This window comes from Cyanistes caeruleus, chromosome 9, assembly GCF_971803275.1.
Source record: "Cyanistes caeruleus chromosome 9, bCyaCae1.hap1.1, whole genome shotgun sequence".
In the NCBI taxonomy this organism is placed as follows: domain Eukaryota; kingdom Metazoa; phylum Chordata; class Aves; order Passeriformes; family Paridae; genus Cyanistes; species Cyanistes caeruleus.
Window position 1 is genome coordinate 334,815 of NC_141709.1, and position 23,664 is coordinate 358,478.

A 23,664-nucleotide genomic window follows, 5' to 3' on the forward strand; every position below is an offset into this window, starting at 1 on the left:
ATGCATAATCAATATAAAAATATATGAACGTCTATCCATACATTTTTCAAATTGAATATTAATCTACTTGTCTAGTTTTAGATTACTTGGGGTTTTTTTGGTTTTTATTTCAATTTATACATAGATATATCTCCCTATATTTATTTCTTTATTATAGATGTGTATATTTTCATTTCTATATTATTCATTTATATGCCATGCCTCTATCCAAATAAAAAATAAAAAGCCCCTACATTTAAATATTTGTAATATTTATTTCAATCATATTGATCTTCTTTATCTATACACATACATATTAGATATAACTAATATTAAAATTTATTATTTTAGCATCTATCCATATAGTTTTCCTACTGAATATTAATCGACTTTTTGAAATTTAGATTATCTGTATTTATTTCTTTTTTATGTCTCTCTCTCTCTCTATATATATATATCTCCCTATATCTCTTTCTTTATTATAGATGTATATATTTTCATTTCTATATTATTCATTTAAATGCCATGCCTGTAACCAAATAAAAACCAGTAATTCCCTTGATTGAAAGATTTATAATATCTCTTTCTATAATATTGATTTTCTTTATTTATACACACAGAGATATAATGCACAACAGATATTAAAATACATTACCATCTATCCGTATATTTTTCATATTGAATATTAACCAGCTTGTCTAGATATAGATAATTTGTGTTTATTTCTTTTTTATGGCTATATCTCTCTATCTCTAGCTCTCTTTCTCTCTCTCTCTTTCTCTATCTATCTATCTATCTATCTATCTATCTATCTATCTATCTCCCTATATTTATTTCTTTATTATAGATGTGTATATTTTCATTTCTATATTATTCATTTATATGCCATGCCTCCATCCAAATAAATAATAAAAAGCCCCTACATTTAAATATTTGTAATATTTATTTCTATCATATTGATCTTCTTTATCTATACACATAGATATCAGACATAACGGATATTAAAATATATTATATTAGCATCTATCCATATAGTTTTCATACTGAATATTAATCGACTTTTCAAGATTTAGATTATCTGTATTTACTTCTTTTTTATGGCTCTCTCTCTCTCTGAAACTTCAAATTCTGTTCAGCAGCAAAGATTTTAAGCTCATTATCTTGAGTTTTTAATTATTTTTAGTGCTTGGGGGGCTGTTCAGAACTCAGCCTGCAGGTCGTAAGGCACGGGTGTCATGTGGAGTGGATGCCTGTAGCCCTGGATCAGCGAGGAGTTGATGTAGCTGCTGTCCACGGCGGGAAGGCTTGGGGTTCTCGACACGGGAGAAGCTTGGCGGGGTAAATTTAAAATGCTGGGAAAGTGGGCGAGGAAAAAAAGCTCATTAAAAGAGGAATGGGAATGGGAAAAAACTCGTTAAAAAAATAAAATGCCTAAAATACGCAAAATGTGTAAAATACGCAAAATCAGTGCATTGTACTTTATTTATTTATTTATTGCAGTTATTTGTTTTATTGCTGTCCCATCAGGGGATGCTTCTTAGTAAATGGAATTTCAGTTCAAAATCTCGAACTTCTTGGGGGCATCCCACGCTCCCCGGGATTTCTCCTCACCATATTCCAGCAGGAAAGGCAGCCCCAGAGAGCCGGGATTTAGGGAAGAGTCCCTCCCCCAGGGAGGTTCAAACCCAGATTAGCTCAGTTGATTGGAGCAGAATCCCAGGAATGGCTGGGTTGTGAGCTCCCCCCTTCAATTTAATCCCCTGCAACAGCAACAGCAAAGGAGGAGAGATTTCCCTCAAATCTCTCGAATGATGGGGAAAGGAGGATTTTTATCTCCGTTCAAACCCTTACAATTCAGGGACAACAGGGTCATGAGGTATTTAAAACTTTAGGGTATGAAGAATGATTTTTTCATAGAGTTCGACTCATTCTTAGTTCTGAAAGTCTGTGCATGTGAACAGTCCTGCTTAAGTCAGATTTCTTACATAAACAGCTCCTGCAGACAGGTAGAAAGGTTCATGCCTGCGTTTATTGTTTATGTTTTTGATTAGATCTTGTCTCCGAGGAACTGCTCACTGTATTTCTAAATAGTTTCCAAATGTGAGATCCTGGTGTCTTAATTGTAGAGGGTGAGATGTACCTTCAACACTTTCTTTCACACTGTAAGCAAAACTAAGTTCAGAAAGGCTGTGAGAGAGTGATGAATTAAAAGCGAGATGTTTAATTTAGTCTGGGCTTCAGTTCATATTGTTCCTAGTCCATTATTTATACGAGGTTTTATATTTTACTGTAAGCTCTCAGTGTTTGTGGTCACAATTTTTCTGCTAAACCACCCGTTGAACTAATAAAAAATCTTGTGTGTACTGTTCCTATTCCTCATATTCATCTACGCTTATCTTTATTCTTTGTTTCTCTTGTCATTGCTTTCCTGACCTGTTTTTCTTTTGGAGTATGGCCAGGCAAAATATATCAGTTTTATGAGTTCCCAATAGAAAGAGGTTGGAGATAAACAGTTTAGTAATATTTATAGGTGCAAAGACTAAAATTGCAAAATTACAAAATATTGGACTAATCTGCTTTGCATGAAGGACTAATTAATTAATCCAGTCCTAATGTATGCTTTTGTATTTTTATTTCCTAGAGGGTAAAACATGCAGTAACGGGTTTTTAAACTTGAGAACCCCATTTCTTGGATGCCATGTGCACCTGGGCATGTCAGGAGCCCGGGAGGGTGAGTTTGCTGCAGAGAGGAGACTTTTCCTTTCCCCTCAGCCAGGCGGGGGAGCAGCAGGTCTGGATATTCTCCTGCAGTGGAGCCTCTTCTGGTTTGTAAGAGCCTTCAGAGCACCCTGACTTCAGGGAGTGTTTTTTATTCCTAAACGATGAGAAAACAGAGCTGATAGCATTGGATCCTCTCTAGATGTTTGCTGTTCATGTTTTCAGGCTGTACCTGCATACTTTAAGCTGGCTACATTTTAACTGTAATTTATTGTGGTTAATTGGAGTGAAATTGCAGAAACCGGAGGGAGCAGAAATTGCTGTGGAAAGCACTTTGCTGCTTACAGGGTGGACAGTGTTTCTGGGCTTTTACTGTGCTGTTATTTTCTGCCTTTATCTAGATGAAGGTACATCTGCCCCTCCTGTTATGCTACACCCAGTTCCTGGGGAAAAGGGAGAGGATTTTTGCTTTCTTCCTTGGAGAATCCCTTACCCATGTGGAGGTCGTAAGGTAAGCACCATCACTGCTCTCTTTCTCGGCACATCTTTAGAAGAAGAGTGTTAATCCTGTTCCTGTTTGGAGTGAAAGTGGTGGGATCACGCTCATGAGGTCTGCTCTGGACTCTGCACACAGCGTCACTCTTTGTGGTGAGTCTACACTGGGGGTGGGTTATGGACCACCAGTAGGAGTTTCCATCTTCCTGATGTGTTTTGGACACTAAGTTCCTCCTCAGTGTTGTAGGACTGTCACTGGAGTAGAGAGACCTGACTAAAAGACACAGACCTAAACTCTCAGATTCATTAGTGGAGAGTTGGATGCCACGAGTCTCTCTGAAAACCACTGCCCTCAGCCATTTTGGGTGTTTTCCTTGGCGACACACATTTTACGTGGTGTGCTGCTTTGGGACCCGTGTCTCTGCAGTGACAGCAGTGGGGAGGATCAGTGCACACAGCAGGAGTGCTCTGGGTGAGGCCAGGACTGCCCTCCACTGCTCTTCAGTCCCGGTTTGATGTTCTCATGCCCAGTCTCCACCAGGCATTGCTGCAGCATGTGGGGTTTGCTCCTTCTAGGCTACAAGAGGATGAGTTTATAATTGCTTTCTAATTTACAGAGCATAACGTGGTTTGGCTGTAAGCATTCAGAGAAAAAAAAAAAAGAGTTTCAATTGCAATTGGAGCAAATCATAATAAGGAAGCTGCTGGCAATAGTCCTTGTGGGGTAGGGAAGTCTCATATACAGTGATTTAGAGAGTACATTAAATTAATTATAAGCTCCTAGAAGTTAATATTAGTTAATATTAGCTCAATTAGACTAAAATCACCCTTTCCTTTTATTTTTGGAAGTTCATTAAATGAGGATGTTTATGCTCATGTTCAGTTGCATCAATTGTCTTATGATCCATTTTGCTTGCATCTTCTTCTTTCTACGAGTCCTTGAAACCTACAAATTATTAAAGAGAGCAGTCATGCCTAAAGTTAAAACACTGTCTGAATCCTTAACAGGATTGAAAAAAAATCACCCCTGCAGCAGCATCCTATTTTTGCCCCAAGACCTGCAACTAATGTCTTTCTGGTTCTCTTTGGGGTTTTTAACGCAGTTTTCTCTCTTTTAATCTTTATTTTGTTGATTATTTATGACAAATAAATAATCATAATGCAGACATTACATTTTGTGCTCTTAAATAGTTATGTCAGTGTATTTACATAGATAAAAAAAAAATCTGGCCTATAATTGTCAATATCACTATCTTGGTGAGCAGTATGATGAAATAACTTTTTTCCCCGTCAACCTTTAATTTGCATTTAAGATACTACATAAACATTGATATTATTTTGATATGCTATCACTTATGAAAGCTTCTCCTCCCATCAAAAAAACAAAAAAGGAAAGGAAAAAAATCTCGTGGCAAGATAAGATATCCACTGTCACAGAAAAGCATTATTGCTTGTCAGTCACTGCATTGTTTCTCAACATCTGTTCTCAGTTTGAACACCTGAATGTCCCACAAACACCAAGAACCTTCATTATTCCACATGCGAATGCAGAAAATACAGAACGTATTTTAGTGACATTTCAAGTGTAATCATCCTATTTGCATTGGTATGCATAGCTCACATGATGTTTCATTTCTTTTCTGTCCAAAATAACATTCCTTTTGCAAAGTTTAGCTTTGGATATGGAGAAATACAGGGGTTTCAAATGCCATTCAGACTTCAAACTAACATCTGCCTTAGAGATCTCGAGGAACTGGGACTGGAGCTTGGCTGTGAGTGCTTGAGTTATGGCTGTTGTTGCTGGAGGGTTTAGCTCACGCAATCCTTAGTGCATCTGCCAAAAAACAGTAATGAGAACTTTCAACTTTTATTTCATTTCAGCAGGAAAAAAAATTACCTGAGTTAAGAACCTGTGGGTATTGGAACCTTTGTCCAAATCTTTACTGAATTCCATAGAATTGAGTAAATTGGCTGAATTCAACAGCTCCTGGAAGATCAGGTAGAGAATCTTTTTGTGCATGAGGACAGGAAACATTTTTTAGGCATTGCTACCTTTGCCTTTCTGCAGTGTTGCTCCCAGGGTATCTCAGGGAAACGCAGACCTTGCTGCTGGGGGAAATGCTCTTGTGAGTGCTCAGCAGCAAAGCAAGGGGAGAGCAGGTCCTGGCGTAAATAATGACAGCCCTGGCTCGGCAGAGGCTGGAGCTGAGTGGGGTTTTGTCCCTGGCTGCAGTTTCAGGCCTTCCCTGGGTGCCTCAGACACGCAGGGTTTGAAGCAGTGACCTGCAGGTTGGGTTTGGCAGGCAGAGCTTTCCATGGCTGCGCTGGCAGCCAGGAGGAGAGCAGCTTCCCAGCTCTCCTGCCACTCTGAGCAGCTCTGCAGCTCCCTGCCTGTGCTTTCCAGCACAGCTCCAGCGTGCTGGCCAGGGGGGATGTCTGCATCAACCCCCAGCCTTCTCTCGGGAAATGGCCCAGCTAATTTTAGAAGCAGGAACAGCCCAAAGAGGCCCATTTCAAATGCAGCCAGAGCACCTCCCCTCTAATCAGCACTGAAATCTGACTGATGCTGAAGCCTTTCCTTAGCAGAATGTTTATTGCTCTTGAAGGGGGTGGGGAGAAAAACAACACAAGAGATCTTTTACAAGGCAGACATAAGTGAACAGAAGCTCTTTAAACATGAACTTGTGGGAACCGGCAGACTGATGCAATATATCACGGGGACAAGAAAGGCCAGACAACAGCTTTCTGGGGCACAAAATATGATGGGGAGAAGAGAAACCACCGTACTTTTTGCCTGACACGACCTGAGGAAAATTACTGGCTGTTATGTGGCTCTTGCATGGTTGTCTCAGGCATATCATGTTCTGTAGTGATTAAAATACAACTTCTGGTCACAGCAGGAAGCCAAATGCTCTTCTGAATTTTGTGCAAAGCGTGACGGCTATTCCTTCAACCCCAGGTGGTGTTTCAGAATATGCTTCAACAACTGCTTTTTATTGCATTTGATTCCTGTATTGTTGTACTGAATGAAAACAGGGGAAGCCCAAAATCTTGTGGCAATATTCTGTTTATAAGGGGAAAGGTCACCTGCTCTCAGGGTCTGTGGATGTTGTATGGATTCACACCATGCCAGGAAGGTAGGGAAGACAAAAGTAAGCACATTTTTGAATTTTTTACCTAAACTCTGAAGCACAAATGAAATTTTTTTCAGTGAACAGCTGCTGGAGAAAACATTTTGCTCCAGGAGTACAACTAGCACGTTGTTTTCCTAGCAGGACTACCAATGAAGGCTCTTCTCTTCCTCGCTCACTAGGGGAGCCTGGGGCACGAACGAAGTCGTAGAGAGAGGGAGTCTGATGCATTTTTTGGCGTCTGCTCCTCAATAGACATTTGCCATTTTCCTTTTCAGAGAGGGTAGGCTATTTCTGCACTATTTTGTCTTGTACATAACTATCACTATACCTGAAAATGTTACTTAGCCGTGGGCATGAGAAACTTTAACCTAAATAAGGCCTGAAGCTGATATATTTGGGCCTGGCTTTAAACGCTGACATTTTGGGCTGCAAATTATAGCTCAGGTTGAAAGGTGCTGCATTATTTGGAGCTGCAGGTACATTTCTCCTCTGACTGCTACAGGTGAAAGGATCAATTCCCTCTTATTTTTGGTAGGATGGGACTTCCTGGTATTCCTTATAGCTCCAGAAAAAGTCGCAGTTTTTCTCTGTACAAAATGTCTGCCACAAACCTAGTGCCATTCTAGAACATTTTGTTACAGCTGATTGTGCCTCAAATATCATCTTTGGGAAGATTTTTTTTCCCTCTCTTTAGTCTGGGCAAAAATGAGTGCTGGTGAGTGATTTTTTTGTGCGATTTAAGTTCTCAGAGAAGAGATGATGAGAGCATTAGCAGCCCTGTAATGTACAACTTGTTACAACTCCCTGCTCTGGTGGGTTTTACCAAGCTCTTGCCACAAACTTTGCTGGTAACAGACAAGCTTGTTCTGAAGGCTTTTAACAAATCCAACCAGGAACATTTTTTGAGAACTGTAAGACCTTTTTGAGGATGTATGTAAAGATCTAATGTGAGGCACGGAAGTGAGAGCCCTAAGGCAAGGAAGCAGCTCCATTGTTTGTGCTCTTAAAATTACTTTAGAGCTCAAGTCACTTCTGAGCCAAAAACAATCAGATATTAGACCTCAGTGAACTTGTGGATGTCAGAACTATTTTGAGAAATGGGAATACTTCATCGTAACCACATATTTGGCCGTGATACCGTGTGTGGCCCCAATTCAAAGAAACTGTAAATACGGCCATTTATCCAAATTATTGTTCCCTTGCTATGTCTAAACTTGAAAGAAAAACAGTTTCTTAGTAGTTTGTATGCTGCTATAAATAATATTTCTCTTTATTGCATACTGAGAGAAGAATAGCACTCCATGAGTCATACTTATTGTGGGGTGTGTGGACAAAGCTCTCAAGGCTTTATGAGCTTCCACAGTGGGCAAAAGCCTTCAGGTTCAACAGTCTTGCTTCTTCCAGCAGTAAATTAAAGGCAGATTCCTTAAAATCCTTGGACACGAGTAGCTGAACTTGCTTTAAGGAGCACCTTGGTACTAAGTTGCTCTCGGATTCAAACGGAGGAAAGCAAAACCTCCTCCTTAGGGGTAAGGTGAAGAAAAATCTTTGTCCAGAAATTTCTTGGGTTTGTTTGGTGTTATTATTCAATAAGGTGGAGGTAATGTGTTCACTGAATGCTGCAATGCACAACTGCCAGGATTGGTTTTGGGAGTTTTTAATCATTTTCTAGCAATGAAATCTACTTAAGGGAAGTGACACTTGGCCATCACTTATTGCAAGTGACACAAATCCTGCTCTGTTACAGCTCTAGTCTTGTTGAAGTCCATGGAAGTAGAGAGAAAAATTTGACCCTCCTTATTATCATTTACAACTTTGAGCCAATTTGCCAGATAAGTTGCCTCAATGCCATTTTGATCATTTTGATATTTCTCTTGTATGAGAATTGCTGTCTGTGGAAATTCCAATGGGACTGTATCTTTTGTAAAATGACAAACCCAAAACCTGAAAAGACAGTGATTTTGAGGTGTGCAGTTCCTTGCCTACAGAATCATCTTCTGCAAATAAGTACCTTTGAGTGGCCTGAGGCATCAGAGTTTTTTGCTGTCCTGTGTAAAGGTCAAGAGATGTGAAATTCAGTGGATGCATCTTGATGTTTTACCGTATCTGGCTTAGCTGGAAGGTTTGTGTCAGTATTGTTCATTTTGCCTGAACAAGAGCTGAAATAATGAGCCAGCCTCTGGGACTGAGCACAGCTTTATCTTCAGCACCCATCTGATAGGAGAGAGGAGAAATCAGAGCCACAGTAAGGATGGGATCACCAGGAAGCCACCGAATAGGATTCTCTGAAGAAATTTCCTGTGTCTTCAGATACTTCATCCAGAAACCTTTCTCTATTTTGCAATGGCTCTGAGGGAAGCACATGGTACACTGAAAGACACTGAATAATCTTCTGACTGGCCAGATCTATTCCATACCATTGTCAAAGAGTCCAGTAAATACATATGGGAATAATTTCCATTTGTGTGCAAAAGCAAATATAGCTGACCTTTTAATACACTTCTGCAGACAGTCACGTCTGTGAACTTTGCATCTGCAGAGATTGCATTCAGATTGCCTCAAAAGCTATGCCCAAACTTAGAAGGTGAAATGAAACTCTGAAGTTTAACTTTTTTTCACCCTTTTGAGAACGAGGTTCCCTTGAAAAACCTTGGTTTGTTGATTTATCCCCAGCTTTGTAGCAGAAGTTTCTTGTCCCCGCTATGCCTCAAATTTCCACTTTGCAAAAATGTAGGAGTCTCTCATTCCTTGTAATTTGGAGGTAAGAGTGAATGATGCTGTGTTACTGAAGAATATATTTTAAATTTGTCTTTCATTAGGCTTTTACAGGTCAAAGCACTATAAAGTTAGTTAGTGATGCTATATGATACGCTGAGTAAGGAAAGGCAAGATTTCAGACTTCTAGGTGAGAGTGCTGAGATGAGGGATTGTGCTACCAATATTTCAGGACCTGTTTAAACACAACAAACACTGTGAAAATGGATTGCTGCAAAGGAACTGCAGTATTTCAGAAGCTTCATGCCTGCAAAGGGAGCAGCTCTTGCACCCTTTTCCCTCTCTGCTTTTGCAGAATTTGCAATAGTTTTTGTAGGACTTCATGTAGACCCCTCCTGCTGAGATCTTTTTACTGTCTCTAAGTATGGTTCTACTCTACACACTTGACAAATGTCAGATGAGCTATAGGGAAATATTTGATTACATGGGATATCTGCTCTTAGGGCTGGTGGTTTTTGTTTAACTGCACTGTTAGGTCCATGAAAGAGCAAGATACTCTAGCACAGACCTCTTCAGTGTAGGGCTTGTTTACAAACAGCGAGTGGCTGCTTCTGTGGGATCTCACCTGACACACACCTGTCCATGTCTGTGGGGCACTTCAGCCTCCTGTGGGCTGCTGAGAGCATTGCCTTGTAAGGGATCAGGATTTTCCACCATCAAGACAGCTAAAGCTTTTTACTGTCGCAGGGTAGGACGTAGACAAAGGTTGATTTTGTCCATTTTTCACAGGCATTCATCCAAACCAAAACATTTCAGATTCAGGCCAGTTGGAGTAGCTGAGTACAGACATAAAAATGCTACTTAAGGACAAGACGAAGCAATGAGTAAGTCACTTTTCTGTATCTGTCCCTCTTTAAGAGACACACTCATCTCTGTGAAAATTCAGATTAACCTCAGTAAAAGACAAATACACATATTAACATGCCTTGAGCAACCAACCTGATCTCTGTGACCCATAAAATGAAAATCAGGATTTTCTTTTTTAAATTTATCTATTAGATTATTGTGAGTGTTATTCAAATAGAATATACATACAGTGGTGGGACATGTCAGAATCTTGAATTGACAAATTTAAATCTGGCAAATGTTAAATGATCAACAATTTGTCAATATAATCTCCTAAATAAATCTGAAGGATTAGTGATGATCTCTTCACTAAAGTTGTCTTCTACATTGTAGGACATTTATCAATTAACTAATTTATTAGAGATTGTTGGTCAGTGGTTATTTTAAGGGCTGCTACGCAGACTTAGGTGGGCTTTAGCACTTTGGAAGTTATGATTTCAGAAGTGGATGCTGTGGGTTCTCCTAGAGATTAATAACTAAAACCTGTTTTTATTTCTGGGGGACAAAACAGAGACTGTTTGCTTTTCACTGAAATTAACATAAATGTCATGGGTTTGTACAAAATCCAGGTTTTTATTTTTCTTGGTTGCAAAATGTACCAGCTGATGATAAGGAAAGTCAAGAAAAAAACCACCTCTATAGTTTTTGCATTTCATATTATTTACCCGAAAACCAGTGTGAGAGATATTCCTGTAGCAGAGCAGAAGGGATTGTATTACAAAATCTTTTCTCAGAACATTGTTTCTGACTGAAATTTGTGTGATGAGGTCGAATAGAACTTTAAGTTGGTTGAGGTATTTTTGTTTCTTGCCTGAAGGAGAGCAGAGGGAGGAGGAGATGCAACAGAGAATTAAGACAAGAATTTGCCAGTATATTTAAAGAGCTGTCATAGAAATCAAGTGCATCTTGTCCTGGTCTTTCAGTTTCAAGATGAGGATAAGAAAATACGGAATCACTGGGGTGAGAACAGAGCAAGGGCAAGGGAAGCCAAACCCATTTCAGCAACTACATTTCCAAATACAGAATAGTTTAATTGTCTGTCCTTGTTAGGCTTGTTTTCTAGATTTAAAAATAGCCAAGATTACTCCTTAATCAACACTTGCAAATTATGATCTGGCAGTGACCTGTGCTGAGCATCCTGCACGTCTGTGTCTTTGGGTGGTCACGGATTTATGAGTTTCCCTGAATGCCTCCTGGGCAGATGGGAGAAAGGCCACTGTTCTTTCAGGCTCATAAATAAATGCCAGTTTTGGCAGTGACAAAACTGAAACTTGGATCGTACCCTTCACCTTCTGTCTCCCCTCATGTCTAAAATACAGGGAACCACCACAGTATATTGACCATGTTTGATTAAAACATTTCAAATTGATGCTTACCCAACTCTGGGATTTATACAATGCTGGTCTAGAAGGTGCCATCCTCCACTGCTTTTGGGGGAAAATTGTCCAGTGGTTTGCAAGGTATTTTTAAAAGTTGCTAGTTGATCCAAAAGAATTCTGCCTACCCCTTTAGATTACTGTATTCACATACGTGATAATGTTTCATTGTTCCCCCTATTTATACCCCCTTAATATTTTTTTATGTAATTAAATGAATTGTTGTTTCTCTAGGTGTTTAAAAATAAAGAAGTAATTTCTTCCTTACAGGCATTAGCGTAATTGGGCCAAACTTAATCAAATGTCTTAACTAATCATTCTATTAGTTATTCTATTAGTTTTGATGCCTTAAGTTCTAGCTTTCATAGCTTTCATATTTTCCAGATGCTGTACTGCATTGGTATAAAACTCTGAGCTCCATATGAAGTGTCAGCCAGTTCTCCTCACAGCTCAGGCACACACAACAATCCTTTTCCAGCCCCACAACCAAGGACACCGCTGCAGCTCCAGCCCCAAAAAGCACAACCAGCAGCGAATGGAGGAGAGCAATCTGGGAGGATGGGACTGCATCACCTGCAGCTGGAATGGGACAATGAACCCCAATGTGGAAATGGACCAAAACTGATCAAAGTGTGAAAACTGTTCATCTTGGGTGTAGCCATGGCTGGGCTCTTGCACTGCCCAAGGTGCAGCCTTTGAAGGCCTTTTTAACAAATCCCCACTTTATTCCTTTAACTCTGTCTAGCCTCTGTTCTAGGTAGCCTCTTGTGGAATCAGTTTCAGTGGAAAAAACCTCATTAGAACCTGTAACTGAACTGAAACTCTGCTGATTAAAAGCTGATGACCCACGAACAACAGATATGCCATTATACATGTTTATAATATCCTCTGAAATGGAATAAGAAATTAAATGAGAAAATGTCTGGAGAGAGGAAAATATTGCATTATCTCTGCACATTTTATTGTCATCTTCAAGAATGACTCTGAAGGAAGAATGACTCATTTTGGAAACAGAGAACGTAATGAAATATCCATGAAAGGTCTGAAACTGGATGGTTACAGTGACTGTTATAAATAGGTTTCCACAAGCTAAATAAGGGAATTTGGTGAAATATCCAGGTGCTGATTTGGGCAAGTCATTAAATATGTTGGGAGATGGGATTGCCTGAGTTTGAGCTACAGGAATACTTAAGAATTCTTAAATCACAACAAGTATTACAGTGTGGTCCTTATTTTGGTTTCCATTACCTCTCCTGCATCTCTTCTTTCTCCTTGTGCATTGCAGAGTAGTAGAAATGTCTACGGCTACTGTACTTTAATGCTTGATTAAAGCAAATTATACCAGAGGAGCAGTCAGAAGAATGCTTTCATAATCTAGCAAAATATTCTCAGGAAGAGAAAAAAGCAATCCCTGCGAAATGACTATTTCTAAAAAAAGGAACAACTTATTAGACTTGAATGGTTCTTCTCAAAGATGAGCCAGTCATGGAGCTCATCCATCATTTCCATCGACATCATGGCAGCAGGAGCTGTGGAAAGAAATGCTCAAGGACGAGTTTTCTGATCTTTCCCTGTGGCTTGGTGCCAGTAACCCAGCTATTAGGTAAGGCTTTGCTTCACCTCTGCTCTTTCTAACTCTGACATGCAGTGAGAGGGACGCTTGGAAACATGGATGAGAAAAATAGTAGCGTCCCACTCACATGAGGATTAGTTACTGCACGGGATGCTTTATGGGACTGCTCGGTTTTCTTTTCTCTCCCTCAGCTTGAAAAGTTCTGATATTTCTTGGTCTCTATTGTTCCATACTATTTATAACATGTAGCTACCCAGATCTGTATCAGCCACTGTAGCTCCCTTGCTACATTAGAAGAATGTTATTGTCGCCTTTCTGTCTAAAATTACCCTAGTGTGCTTTATCTTCTCAGTTTCCTCTTATTATTCTCCCTCAGATCATTGTTCTTGATGCTGTTTCTAAAAGTAATGTATTGATTTCCTGTCTCTCTCCCTGTGTTTTGATTATTAAGATGATGAATGTTTTAAGATCGTCTGTCATTTATTACCTTTATCGTATCTCTCTTACACGACAGTTTCTACACCGAATTTAAGAGCTGAATCACAAGCCTAATGACTCCAGAACAGCCATCAACACCTCAAGAAAAACCTCTGTGTTCTTTGTTTTATTACTTCATTTCCAAGGTGCTGGTAACAAAGGACTATTTGTTTTCCAGGAGCAGCGAGATGATGGTTTGTATTTACCTCTCTGAAACCAACATCCACTCAGTGCCTGTCACAGAAACAACTTCTGAAAAGAAGCTGCTGTAACAGAAATATTCATCTTTTTTAATTTGCTTCAGCTAATAAATCAGATATGTGCAAAGCCTCGAAGTTTCAGGTCCATAACTATGCTACTTTTTTGTCATTCAAACTTCAGAGTCAAAAGATTCAAAGTCAAAAGTTGACTTCAGCTCTTCATGAGGTTTAAAGTCTTAAAAATCTTATGAAACCAGTGTTATTTTCCTACACAGAACCCTAAGTCAGCCTAGGTTTCTTCAAGCTGGTAAACTTGTCACATGCTTTGATTTAAAAGGGAAAGATTTTCACTTTTGCTTGCTTAGAGCCAGCTTTGAGTTGGTGAGAGCTCTCACACCTCTGCTGCTGGGGGAGCGTCCTGCCTCAAGGGCAGTGCCCTCCCTGCAGTGTACAAACCTTGTCTTGGACCCCAACTGGCTGTCTCACGTTTCTCTGATTCTGCTGATGTGCTGCAGTTTAAACCTCCCTGGAGAAAGGCAGCCAAGGCTTGTCCTGCACCATTGTCTGGTCCTTGGCGATGCTGGAGGGGAAACGTGTGGGCAACCGAAGGCCCGTTGTAATTTGGGGATGTGGAGAGAAGTGGAGCTATGAAAAAGAAAACTGGGTGAAGGGCATGGACCACAAGAGTGAAGAGAGGTGGACACTGCTCCCTGTGAGCTTGGCATTCTCCTGCTGGAGGCAGAGGCTGGCACACCTACACCCTTGTGTCTGAAGGGCAGTGTGGGCAGTGCTGGACCTTAAGCTAAAGCCCTGCTTAAGGATGTCATTTTAGAGAGTCAAAGCAAAAGCTAACCCAGCTCACGTGTTGGAACATGGCTGGATACCACGGACTTGAGTGGAATTTCACTCCAGCAGAGGCTTACTCCACTCATGATCCTATATTCGGAAAGATAAACACGAATGTATGCTTACATCCCGAACGCAAGTTATTCAAGGGAGATAAAGCAAGAGAAAGTAAATAGAAGTCATGCTATAGACCAGGATGCCAGCTGACCTTGTGTTTTGTCAGCTCGCTTCCCAGTATTTGCTCTGCTGAAAGGAAAACCTGAGTATTTGCAATGTTTGTGAATGGATTGGCGCGTTGGTCTTTACGCTCGTCTGTCTCAGCTCTGCAAACAAGATAAGGAGTGGTTAAGGTACCCTGCTGCCTACGTGGGCACCCCGACTGCAGCCCAGCCAGGAGCAGGGCCAGAGCAAGATGTGTAGTGTGTGAAAGGATCTGCAGGGAGCTGAGGATGTTTATGCAGCCATAAAGAGAACAGGTGTGTGTGTGTGGGGGGGTGACTCCATAGAAAACCCAACATCCTGTTTATCAAAGGAAGTCTCTTGGTTTTTCATGGAACCACTCATCCTTGCATTTGCATCTTTGGGCAAGAGAAATAAGGAGCAAAAGCAAAAATAGCTGCAGTATCAGACTTTCTTCCTGAAAGCTGCTTTGCATGGGGGGTGTTTGAAGGGCTGGGCTCAGACAGAGAAATGTAATTGTGCTGTCAGGGCCTGGCTGGGAGCTCTGTTATGTCTCTGAACAAAAGAATAATATCCATCTGCTTGGTTGGAGCACAAATCTCTATTTCTGACAATACTTGGCATAGTCTTAACACTAAAACTACTATTTTCCATTGTTTTTTTGACCCTCAGACAACTTGGTTTATGGGCAAAAATTTACTACCTGCATGCATTGTATTTAATGGAGCTGGCGTTCTGCCACAAATGAGCTTTTCTGCTGCGTTTTCTTCAGGGGGAGGAAGCTGCAAGACAATGGCTGCATGTGGCTTCATTCATTTCTGGTGAAGCCTTGCTGAGTGGCACCAAAGGCTGATGTCCTGGCCACCGGACATGGAGGCTGTAGAGTTCTCTCCTCCTATCAGTGGTGTCCAGATCCATAATTCAGATGGAAACCTTTGTCACTTTTAGGCCAGTGGAAGTCATCTCAGGATCCCAAGAGTCAAAGAGCATTTTTTTCCACCTTGTGTATAATGGCAAACAATAAATATTCCAAAAAGCCCTAGCAGGGCTGTAGCAACAGCAGCGCAGAGGCTGTGATGCACATGTAGAGCTTTGCAAATGGATTTATTCATGGGCTCAAGGTGGAGTAAAGCACACCCCTTCTTGCTCAAGGGGGCTTGGAGTAGAGAATTCTCCAAGAAGAAGCAGCCTGTTTGGGCACTAGCTTTGCAGAAAGAAAATTTGCAGGTTTAAGTTGGTTCAGCCATACAACACTTAACAAAAAAAAAAAAAAAAATCTTTAAGGGAAAAAAACCACCAGTGAAACCCAAATGTCATAATATTGCTAGTTTTAGGCATGTGCAGTAGCACATTCCCTTTGAAAGCTCTGGTAACTCTTTTTGCCAATTTAATGGCAATAGTAAAGTATCTTTAGAGACTTTACCTATACACTTTTATATATGCTGCAAAGCTATTTGACCAAAAGGCAACCCCTGACATCTTTGAAATGAATCTTCTAGAAATACAAGCCAATACCTTTTTATAGTAACATACTGACAAGGGCAATTTATGTATTCTACAATATAGAAAATGCTGCAGGCAGTGCTATTTTTGGCTGTGTAACCTTTAAGCATATTTAGCTATATAGTAGGAAATTGGATTTTAACAGGTGAATAACTTAATATAGCAAGGCAGATGAATTACAGATGTGGACAATGTCTGTCCAGATCCCTGTTTTTTCCTGGCTCTAAATTATTCATCTGGGATGGCCAGAAGCCAGCTATGGGGATTATTGATAAAACTGAGTTAAGAATAGATTAGAACATTTCTCTTGTGTATAATGTTTCTCTGTTGACTGTGTTATTTTCCATCTTCCATTAAGCACCGTAAGCCAGACTTTTTAAACCCAATTTTAAACTATTCATGTTCTGCATACGTAATATTATTGTGAATGCTTGAGTTCCTTGTTTGTAGGGGAAGGGGTGTTTTTTAAAAAGACATACTGCTGTAAATAAGAAGACAGGCATTTCAGCATTTTGCTTAGGTGTGGATTTTCTGGAGAAGTAAAACTTTTCTTCCAAAGTCTTGCCAGCTGTCAGAGCTGGGTGGCTGAAATGTGTAATTCCCTTTCATTTTAGTTGGTGGTGCCAGTGCCATTCAGCCAGTGACTGAATGTGACAGTGACAGTGGTACTCCAGCTGTGGGTTTGTGTATTTTTTCTTGTTCTCTGTCATTTTTTTCACCATTGCTCTTTATTTTTAATAAATCTAGATTACCAAGAAGATCAAAGATTAAGAGATTGAGATACATATGGGGAATTAATTTGAAACATGACAGTGGAAAAAGCATCATTCCTTCTAAAACACCAACTAAATGAGGTTTACTCTGCAGCTGTGCAACGTAGCTCTAATAACTGTGAAAAGTAAATGAAGACTGTGGTGTAAGAAATGTGAAGTGACTCTGTCCCCATGGAGGCCATAAGGGCTTTTTCCTACATTAACACAGGTTTATAAATGCTTTGCTGCATTTGAAATTTGTTTGAGGCTAAAAGAAAAAGAGAAAAAAAATCACTAATGAGGAAACAAAAAGGTATGGAAATAGAGTCCAGAATCTTGAGGTTTATTTTGGAATTGAAGTATTTTAATCTTTGGTCACATTTCTCACCTATGTTGTGGTGAATAGCTGTAAGGAAGGAGTGGTAAAAATAATAATGACGAATAATTCTGGTGTTCTGAGAAATGTGGAGAAAGGATAGCAGGCAATAGCCAGGTGAGCACTAGAGATTAAAGAATCAGGTCTGAGCTCTGAGCTTGCCTTTTCATGTCATCAGTGTAAATTTCTTTAGTCTTTTTCCCTGGTGTGTAATGAAGATAATTTTCTCATCTTTATTGTCAGAATTATTTCATTTATTTCCATGAATGCTTTTCTCCGTCCCAAGATGAAACTTTCCTGTTGTGTTCTACATTTCTGTGTGACTTTTAACTGTAAAACAAACCACAATTCACCAACTCTGCTGGTGAATTTTAGAGAAATGTTGTCCTAAACCTCTGTCCTAGCATCCTTCTGGCTCCTGATCTTTCTTCAGCTTTAGATTTCTGATCTGTTGCACATATTTGGTATCTTGGTGATGTAAGAGTTTGACTCTAGATGAGTAGAAGCTGAGGTACAGGTTGCCATATGTGTAGGTGCTGTTTTTGAAATGTCCAGCCACTTTATTTTTGTTTCTCCTGGCTTTGCATTTGTGTGTAACTGGGACAACAATCTGGAAATACTGAATGGTGTGGTGTCTCTCACTGAAAAGTCATTCCCATTGCAGTCATTGTTTAAATAATAATGGCTTCAGGAGAAGGAGGTTTGGTAAGAACAGCAAATGGGGTCTCTGTAGGAAATGGAAACTGAGTGACAAAATGATCAAACATGAGCAATGCTTGTAGAGGCTGTGAAATAAATTATCAGAGTTACCAAAGTGTAATCACAGAAAGAGAAGAAAGCTGGAAGTGGAAGATAGCTCCAGAGTGGTTTAAAGCTGATACTGTCTCTCAGATGATTTTCTTTTTCTGTTTGCTAATGTGCTAACTTATGATGCAGGATCTCACACTTGAGGTTTTTAACATTACCGTTGTTATTCCACCAAGTCTGACTGTTTCTTATACTCCCTTGTTATTTTTCATGCTCCTGCCAGGGCATGGCTTGATGGCCAGGATTAAATTTTTGAGGTGTTCAGCGTTGTTTACAGTCTGGCCATTGCAACAGCTTGTTTTGCTGCCTTTTCTTTATCCCTGTCCTACCTCTTCCTTCCTATGCCCTTTGCTCGCTCTCAGCGGGGCAGTTCTGCCCCATCTTTGAACAGGTTCTGAGCTGATTTACCTTTTAATTTACCTGTCTATAAAATAAAGTAAAATCTTTTTCCTGGGTGGTTTTCTGTCCTTTCAATGACTTGAAACAGAAGGGCCTGACAAGTGCTGGTGAGGAGGGGGAGGGCTGGAAAATGATGGTCTGTGCAGAAGGATTCATCAGTTCTGTCACGAGAGCCAAGCCCGTCTGGCATCGTGGCCATTCTCATTTGTTGTGCTGAGGAATATCTTCAGTGCAGGTAGTTCAGGGAAGCAGGAGGCCCAGGAGGCCTTGAATTGCTGACCCTTTGGATAAAAAGGGGCCTGGAGACCTGTGGCACAGCCAGGTGAGGGACACTTGGGGACACAAGGAGCAGGTGGCCCCAGATTTAGCCTCACGTGGATTGTGAGGATATAAAAGCCCAGGGCCTCCTTTTCTCGGGGTGCCTGCTCAGAGACATCAGCTTGAGCTGTTGATTTCTCACTCAGTTATTGCACCAAAATTAAGCTACTTTAGGGCTCAGGATGTCTGAGATGTGGGTGTGGGGAGCCTGGGGCCAAGCCAGCGAGGAAACCCATGTGTGTGTGTCTGGGAAGGGACCTCTGTCCCAGCTCAGGTGGTGCAGCTGGGACTGCCACTGTGGCTTCTGGATGGTCAGACAGGCAAGTTTCCTTAACAGGAGCTTGTCAAAAATGCACCAGTTTGGTAAAAATGTCAGGTTCCGAGAGCATCAGGATGAATCAGCCCGAGCTGGGAGCAGGCCCTGTGGGGCACAGTGGGAAGCACTTGCTCAGTTAACCTTGGCACTTTTGTCTCCTTGGCACTGTTGTTTCCTTTCCCCCCAGATGAAAAGTTTTTTTCTTCCTGGACTTTGCATTGTGTTTCCCTGAAAGGTTTCAGTCTCCCTCATGGAAATTATGCAAATGTCACTGTGCGCACGTAAAAAATCTGACAATGGCACAAAAAGTACAGGACCAAAATAGGTTTTGCTAAATTAAAAAAAAAAAAAAAAAAAAAAAAGAAAGTCTATGTAGCAATGAGAGACCTAATTTCCCTGTTGCATATTTGAATTATTAGGACATAATTCTGTTTATCAGTCTGCCAAAGTCTCTTTTTAAAAATGAATTATACATTTTAAAAGGAAATTTGTGTACAAATTTAGTGACAATGATGAAGTAAAAAACCCTGGGATGTAAAAGCAGATGCATTTGCTGCTCCAGGTCTTTAACAAACGAAGGAGTTCGGTTCATGTTGCAAAACAAGCTGACCTTCTAGCAGGGGCCAGGCATGAAGCTTTTTGCCAAAGGTGAATGGTTTGGAAAACTGAGCGTGTGTGAAAAGGGAAACAGTGGAAACTATTCCGTGCTTGGAGTGCGCCTGGGCTCTGGAAAGCAGCTCTGTAAAAATGTCAGCCTCTGACTGAGTAGCTCTGTTTCCTACGTGAGGCAGCAGCCTGAGCAGCCTGGTTCGTGTGGGGCGTGCAGGGTGTGTGCTCACCACGCTCGGTGCGGTGGGGCTTTGGCTGCTCGCTGCTCCACAGCCAGCAGCACATGCAGCAAGCGCTCTCCCAGCCCTGGCCATCAGTGGAAGTCTCTCTTGGCAGACTTTTCTCTGCAGATCTCTTCCTGCTTCACCCTTGCAGGTGTCTGCAAGGCCACTGGTCCCGGTGGGGTTCCTTTTAGGGGTGTTTTTGGAAAGCTGGGGCTCTGCAGTACAGACCTAGAGGCCACCCTGCCCTGTGAAGTGAATGTCCCTTTGCCAGAGTGCCAGGTTTCTCTTCGTGTCACTCAAAAATTCCAGAAAGGAAGCTAGCAAAGCACAGTAATGCCACTGAATCACTATAGCTTTTCCTGATGTTCTGCTGATGGCTTGTGGTCATAAATTCTGACAGGAGCCACCCACAAACATCAACTTGAATGTAAATATATGTATTACACATTGCCACGTTTGTGCTTCAGTTTCCCATCAAACTTTAAGCTCATATACCAACTCCTGAAGTGTAAGAGACAGGTACAAATGACCTGAAATTGAGCGTCCCTTGTGTGATAGGGGAAGTTAATAATGTTAGTCTCTGAGGGAACTACAGCAAGAAACATAAATAGGAGCAGAACACTGTGTTCCTTCTTCAGTGTCTTGCCCTAATCCTGACACGTGAGCACCTACCAACACAAATAATGTTATCAGGTCAGAATCACCAGCCAGTAATGAATCAGCCCTGGCGCTGGGGAGGCTCTCGCTGCTGTACAGCAGTGTGACCTCCCGTCAGCAGGAGACTTCATCTTCGGGCAGAGATGCTTGCGTTTGGTGGGAAGCATCTTGCACGAGTACCCAGGAGATGTGCATGCAGGTTGGAAAAACAGAGACACGAGGAGGTGTAAATTTACACAGAGTCTGTGTGGATGATGTCCTCTTCCAGCTACCCAGAGCAGCTGCAAGGCCAGTAAGAGTTTCCAAACGTGGAAGAAATGGGCAGACAGCAGATGCTGGGTGGCATATGGGTTATAGCTCAGAGCTGGATATTACTGGTTACAAATGGTTCACTGCTGGCATACACTGGAAGGGTAAACATCTCTGTGGAAATGTGTAAAACTTGAAAAACTGAACATGGATAGATAATGAAATCTGCTTTCAGAGTTGCTGGCATTTCTGTCTACAGAAAAGATTGTCCTTTCTTCTTAAAAACTACTTGAGAACTCAGTGGAGAAACCTCAGTACAACATGAGGTGAGAATTTGCCTCCTTTGAAATGAGCTGGATGTGGAAGAGCCAATTTCAGTATTCTTTTATTTATAGACATCCTGGTGGCAGTTTTGTTCTTAAGTGCTATCAGCAGCCATCAATGCATTTCAGATAGATCCCAAGCCAGCAGCTCCAGGGTTTTTCCATTCCTTCCCCTGCGTTTTCCAAGCGTTTTTAATCCCTGTCAAAGACTGTATCAACAGTCCTGACAGGTGGATAAAGCACTAGCAAGAGTATCAAGAGTTACTGTTTCTGTTGGAAAAATAAGAAGTATTTGATTCAAAACATTGGTTATACTGGTTATATTTAAACTCCTTTGAAGTCAATAGTGAGATTCTACTGATCCTACTGCAAGATGAATTATTCCAAGGGATCCAGTACAAACATTTAGACCTACTTATCTAGAAGAAGCAGACTCTCCAAACCAGAGACAAAATACCATATGTAATGCACATATTTACTATTTGTGTACTAAGCACAAAGAGAAGGGCATAAGGCCAGGAGAGAGATAAGGTAACTTTTATTTTATGCCGTGAAATTGCATCTGACAGCACGGTGTATCCATTTGTGAGCAGTGTAGATGAGTCTGAACCATCTGGGGAAGTGAGTAAGAAGGGGTCTGTGCTGTTAGATGTGGAGCTGATGGCAGAAGACATCCCCTGTACTTTCTGCACTGTACAGAGGAGGAAGGAAGGGCAGGTTGCACAAAGGCAGTGCCAGGCTGTCAGGATTTCCTCTGTGAGAACTTCTGAGTTCTCAGAATGTACAGAGCATTGTGTATTACCCAGATGTTGCATCGGTGCGTAAAAGGCACAGGTTCATCCGTGACAGGAAAGGGTAATGGTGACTGTAAAACTGGGCATGCAAAAGAAATGCTTGAGTTATGGTTGCTTGTAAAACTTTGCTTACTCTTCCCTCTAGAACTGAAGTACTGCTTTGATTTCCAGAGACACTTCTTAAATGCGTGCTGCTGTCCTAGTTTGGGCAGGGCTGTGGCCAGCTCGTTCCCCCATCCCTGTGCAGATCATTCACAGGTAGGTGACATACGAAATCCGCATGGAACTGGTATTTTTTGGTGCCCTTGTGCATTCTCTAGTTTCTGAACGGCTTTGCTGTTGCGTGGAACGTCTATAAACATAACCCACAGTCACCTTTTGTACTTTCTCATTTTCTCCCCAAACAAGAATGGTCTGGTCTGGACTTTGCAGTAATCTCTGATGTACAGGCAATCTACCTCCAGTGATGCAGGGAAGGAGCCACAGCCTCTGTCAGCGGTCGGGGCTGGCTGCCAGCAGGAGGTGAGGGTTCTGCCCCACATTTGAAGGCAAAAGTGCAAAACTTTGCACAGATCAAAGGGACTCAATTATTCACTTTACACAGACAGAGGCCTTCTCTGGTTTCAGGGCAGTGTCAGATCTAGAGCACCCAAAACAAAACCTGCGTTTCCATTGAGTAGGGGATGGCTGGTGATGGAAATGTCTTTTTACCTTGCAGTGTAGTGGCTTGCAGCACTGCTGTCTGCATGTCCCACGGGAATAAGCTCTTTCAGCTGCTGCCAAACTCTTCAATCACTCTGAAATTCACCCATGAAGCAACTCCTCTGTGGAGCACAGCAGCAAAGAGCAAATTGGCACTGGAGGCCTTTCTCATAGCGCTTCGCTAAACTGTCTCAGAGATTTGTATGTGACACTGGAAGTTTCTCTGAAAGAATAATCAAAACTCCTCAAAGTGTTTAAGGAAAATATGACAAGAATTTAAGCCTTGTGTTAGAAAAATTGTTTGTATCGTTCCTCAGAGATTCCTCAGAGATTATTCCTCATTGTTTATTTATAAACAATGTTGTCGTGCATTAACTTCTTGTGCACCGATCCTTTTTCTGTCTTTTGAAATGTTTAGATAGAAAATATAAATACATCTTATAAAGCTTACTTATTGTCTGCCTCTTGCATTTACAAAAGTGCAACCAGGTTTAGAGTTAAACTACAGCACTTGTTTAAAAATGTGCTGTTTCGGGGGCTCTTACGTAAAATGTTTGAGTTCTGGGTTCTGCTTGGATTTTATTTTTTCTTTCTCCAAATTTTTCATCGCCCTGTCATCAACAGGGAAGAAAGATGTGCGAACAAAAAGAGATGTAGGCCCAGCATATTTAGGTCAGAGAGATCTGTGTGCTCTGACCCTAAATCCACACAGATGCAGGTGTGAGGGCTGGACAGTAGGAAAGGGCTGCCTTTACCCTGGGGTTGCCTCAGCATTTGTAACACCTCTCTGTCCAGCTCTGAAAGCCAGAATAATGTGCTGCTAAATGGGAGGAATGCTAGCTGTATCTGGCTCGTGGTAACAGAAAACACAAACCAACCCTGAAAAAATCCCTGGAAACCTCGAGGCCCTAAAAACATTTAGAATTACACAAAAAAAACCCCAAAACAAAGAAACCACCAAATAACCAGAAACAACCACAAGAACAACAACAAAAAACCCCAAACAATCCCCCCAAGCCCTCCTCGCTGGCCCCTG

The 23,664-nt window shown here is 41.2% G+C and overlaps 2 long non-coding RNA genes across 2 annotated transcripts; both read left to right on the forward strand.

The window, feature by feature from the left end:
* The first annotated feature begins 2,810 nt into the window (after positions 1-2,810).
* Positions 2,811-12,260, forward strand: LOC147651417 (uncharacterized). Its single transcript, XR_015290462.1, has 3 exons — positions 2,811-3,208; positions 9,831-9,925; positions 11,708-12,260. It is a non-coding gene; the product is annotated as an uncharacterized LOC147651417 (long non-coding RNA).
* Positions 12,261-20,440: 8,180 nt separating this feature from the next.
* Positions 20,441-23,076, forward strand: LOC111932458 (uncharacterized). The gene is made up of 3 exons (XR_002866164.2): positions 20,441-22,184; positions 22,335-22,448; positions 22,645-23,076. It is a non-coding gene; the product is annotated as an uncharacterized LOC111932458 (long non-coding RNA).
* The last annotated feature ends 588 nt before the right edge of the window (positions 23,077-23,664 follow it).